The sequence below is a fragment of the Rhagoletis zephyria genome, unplaced genomic scaffold, assembly GCF_001687245.7.
Source record: "Rhagoletis zephyria isolate East Lansing unplaced genomic scaffold, Rhagoletis_zephyria_1.1 Rzeph_scaffold_05026, whole genome shotgun sequence".
NCBI lineage: Eukaryota > Metazoa > Arthropoda > Insecta > Diptera > Tephritidae > Rhagoletis > Rhagoletis zephyria.
The window spans coordinates 40,663-45,634 of NW_016162109.1; positions in this window are offsets into that span (position 1 = coordinate 40,663).

The window sequence follows — 4,972 nt, forward strand, 5'->3', positions numbered from 1 at the left end:
ATCCGGTTTCTGACTAAAATACCAGTTCCGCCATGCGCCTTTCCATCTGGATGATTCGTGCAATAAAAGGTATATCCCGAAATGTCAAAATTATATCTATTAGTTAGGTGTGTTTCAGCAAGGAGCATTATGTCAATTTCCTTGTCCTTAAGAAATTTTGACAGCTCTAGTTTGTGGCGAGGAATGCCATTTGCATTCCAGAGGGCTATTTTAAGTAAGGTCATTATCTTGTTTGCTGAGTAGCAAGCAGGTTGAGCAGCGTATTTTGATTTCGCATGAGTTCTTGCATTGTGTTTTGCATGAAAGTCATGAAATTCATCATGCTTTGTTGCATCGACGCTATCATAGCTTCGATATTGGATTGTTTACCATATTGTGCATGGGGATGCTGTTCTTGCGGCGCAACTTGAGGTGCAGTTTTTGTAGGGGCACGGTTTTCTAAGCCTGATTTTAAGGCACTTGCAAACGAGACGCCATTGACGGTGTTTGATAGAACTGTTGGCGACGTGGCTCTTTTGGCGAAGAAGACGTCAGGATTCGTTTGGGAGGGTACAAAGGCATTCGGTACATTATGAGTACGTATGGAAGCCACGCGTTGGTTGATCCGGTTAGCATATTAATCTTGTGATTTCTAAATCCTTCTCTGTTTTGGGTTTCGTGAGGCGGAACTGTGTAAAATTCTCTGATCCCTATACTATTAAATTATTATACTCATCTTTTGTTCGTTCCATTTTGGAATATGGTACATTTATTTGGAGGCCATTCCACAAAACTTTCATAAATAGATTAGAACGTGTCCAAAAGGTGTTTCTTAAGTTCGCATTGCGGTCCTTAAACTTTTCGGATCCTATACCACCGTACAGTAGTCGTTTGCTTTTGCTTAACCTTAAGTCATTGGAAACGAGGCGTTCTGTACTCTCCCTGACTTTGGTTTTTAATATTATTAATGGTAGTGTTGATTGTCCTTTTCTCTTAGGTCGCATAAATTTTAACATCCCTCAGCGAGCCTTGCGTAAAATTTCCCGTTCTATTGTGAAATCCATAGAACTGAATACGCGCGCAATGCCCCCTTNCCTTGCGTAAAATTTCCCGTTCTATTGTGAAATCCATAGAACTGAATCCGCGCGCAATGCCCCCTTGGCACGTACGTTAAATGAGTTTAATTTGATCTCGAATTCTATCTCACTTGATTTCTCTTACTCAAGAAATTTATTTATTAATCTTTTGTATTCTTTCTTTTGATTCTTGTATCTAGTTTAATCAATAGTTTTAGTGTCCTGCATATATTAATTTTGTAACTAGTCTGTAAGAAACCACTGTTTCATAGACGAATAAATAAATAAATAAATAAATAAAAAAATAGCGGGACAAGCTCTAAACAAAATATAGAAATCGAATTTAATAATATTTCAAATCACAAATCATTATCAGTGCTTGGTAATTTTTTTACTTACGTGGTTCGCACCCTTTTTTATTAAAAATTTATAAAACATGTAATGTTAAATGAGACTTCATTGAAATTGTTCTTTTTACTTTATAATAAAAATCACGAGAGCATTATGTTGTTATTTTTTCATTTTCTTATTTTGAATGCAATCTTGCGATTTAAAAATCTAATTCTAAAGAATGCTCTTCCCAAATAAATCTTTTTATAATCGCCAATTCCATGCGAATAAATTGTTCTCATAACTTAAGATGCAAAACCAAAACAAATTAGGAAAAATTATTTTTGTTTTTCTTTATGATTTTGGGAATATTTGTTCACATGAGATTCGTGATTCGTGATGAAATTCGTGAAAATTTACTTTTAAATTTCCCAACAGATTTTGCACAAAATTAGGCTTTGTGGTTAGCGTCTCACCATTAACTTCAACAAATTTCGAATTTAAAATTTCCAATTTATGCAAAAAACTTGAATTCGGCTTGCGCAGACGGCCCTCCGATAAGCAATTAGCATAAGTATAATTTTGATCACTTTCTTCATCCGTTCTGAAACCTAGTTTCGTCAACCCCATTTTCAAGTTCATCATGTTCGACATCTTTGGGTGGACTGATGAAATCTTCTGCTTAAAAAAAATATTACTGCCCGTGATCAGGTANCAAGTTCATCATGTTCGACATCTTTGGGTGGACTGATGAAATCTTCTGCTTAAAAAAAATATTACTGCCCGTGATCAGGTAGCATGAATTTAATGAAATGTCATAATTTTATTAAAAGTCAAATGGTTAACAACAACAACGAATGTCATTAAATGAAACTACCTTCTTTTTTGTATCATGGTATCATCCATGATTCAATTATTAAAGGTTGTGTAAGTAGCTTTTTTCTAAAATTTCACACTCCCACCCACAGCGATGTTTTTTGGAAGCAGGAAGAAAAGGAGAATTCAATCATTTTTCAAATAGTAGCGAAGTTCTACAAAAAGGTGTTCATAATAAACTAATAACTTTGAGCTGTTTTACTTTTGCTTTTTTTTTTGCCTTGTAAATTCTTTGCGGTTCATTTACGGTTGATGGATATGAAATATTGTTAAAAAATTATAAAATGTTTATAAAAGAGATGCCAAATAAAAACATGGCAGTTTTTCCGTACAAGTTTAAACTTAGATCACGTAAACTGCATTTGGCTTGACCAGCTCGAGCGGTGAATCTAAGTTTAAACCACAGCCGTGCACGGGAAAACTGACCAGAACTGATCAGAATATCAAACATTGGCTAACACAGTCGCGATTAGCGATTCGTGCTGTTCGACCTCAGGAAGAATGAAAAGGGCACGCAGATACTGAACGATTGCGACAGGAACGCAATCTGCACCGTCAAATGAGAAGTTCCGTAAGGGTGCAATTACAACTTCGCGCCAGTGACTAAACCAAGCCCAAAGATACGGTTTGCCAATACATATTATATTTCTTCAAAGTCTCATCGGAGACACCAGGATTGTTGTGTTGGTCAATGCCTTAATACCTTCGTTGACTCATTTACCAGAACCCATGGTGGAATTATACCAGGTGAAGTAATTAGAGTGAGAAGAAAGATTTTGACACAGCCTTATTTGAAAAATTGCCTATAAAATATGACTGTAATAGGCCTTTCGCACGAGGCGATTTTTCAGGCAACTTTTGCGTTCAACTCACGCAGGGTTACACGAAAAAAAAATTTTATGGCTAAAAATATCAAAATATAAAAAAATATCAAAATATTCACCATAAAAAGGCGTTTGCATTGTTCAACTTTGCATTCTAATTTTGGTTGAACGGCCTTTCGCTTCCAACAAAGTTGGTCGCCAGCCAACATTTAGCCTTTCAACTTTTTTTTCGTGCAACCCTGCGTGAGTTGAACGCAAAAGTTGAACGCAAAATCTCCTCGTGCGAACACCTTTTAAAGGCGATGTCAGATAAAACTTTTGCATCGCGTTGCGTAACAGATTCGCTTTGACAGATAAGATGCAATGTATGAAAATGCACAAAGATCGCTTCAGCTGCAGCGCGAAGCGAAAAGATGGCCAACTCCCATTTTTTTGCGCGCTTTGACAATCAGCCGGTTTAATATTTATTTTGTTTTGTCCAAATTCGAGTTTTCATGTAGAAACATAAAACTTAATCACATTGCTGATATTTTTAAAGCTAAATAAATGAAATCCACAGCAATTTTGAGTAAAAAAGCAGTACACCATGATTTTCTTGGCGTTCATTGTGGCATACTTTTTGCTTCTGGCGCTTTGCTGGCAAAGTTATAAATGGCACGCAAAGCCACAAAGTTTTATCTGGCATCAACTTAATGCCTGGGTTATAATGGAAGTAACGGAATGGAGTGAACTTTCACTTAATTATCTATTGTATGGGAAATGAATGCAAATGGTTATAATGCACGTAAACGTAACGTAAAACGGAACAATCTAAAATCAATAGATCCTTACGAATTCGCCGCGATTTGTTACGACTCGCCCCGTCCATTATAACCAAGGCATAAAATCAATAGATCCTTACGAATTCGCCGCGATTTGTTACGATTCGCCCCGTCCATTATAACCAAGGCATAAGCAGCCGAATGTCAGAAAATAAAGCGAGAACGCTCTTTTATTACTTCACCTGTTTATTGCGCCATGCCAGAATCATTGTACGGTTTACTTTACAGCGACTTGGCAGAATAAATAGGCCTCCACAAATACCGACAAATACATTTCGGCATTTAAGGCAATTTGGTCTCTTTAGCCTACATTGAATTTCTGCAGGCCAACGATTTTCACCCATTTTGTGTTGTTGTCGCCAGTGAATGAAAACCAAATATTCCTTCAAATTTAAAAAGTAAAAATTTCACTACTAAAAATTGAAAAATGTTCTTAAAACTTGCAAAGAAATTTGGAAAAAAATATCACTGTTTTTATTTTTAGGAGAATGGGCCTCTCTGAGGAAACGAACTGTTGGTGNATGTTCTTAAAACTTGCAAAGAAATTTGGAAAAGAAATATCACTGTTTTTATTTTTAGGAGAATGGGCCTCTCTGAGGAAACGAACTGTTGGTTTTGTGAGCTGGAGGAGGAAACCTCGGAACATATCTTATGTGATTGCCCGCGTCTATCTCGACTTAGATTTATACACCTTGGAGCTCGATTATAATCTTCATCCAGATCTGGAATATCACACCCTCCAAAGTGTTTAATTTCATCAATAGTGTGTGACTATTTAAGGGTTAGCACAATAGATCTAGTTAGGTCGCAGCGCTATAATAATAACACCCCTCTCCCTCTGGTCCAACCCCGTCGAAACAGCTCGTTTCCTGGGTCTACCGTTAGTTGAGCTTGACGACAACGATTGATGGGCAAACCGACCTAGTGCCGCTACGGTAACAGCAACACAGCTCGGTTCTTGATGATGAAGATGACAACTGATAGGACCTAGGGATGCAAACGATGCATCGATATTTTTAAAACATGTTGTTGTTGTTGTTGTAGCGACTACAACAACCCCGCCCAG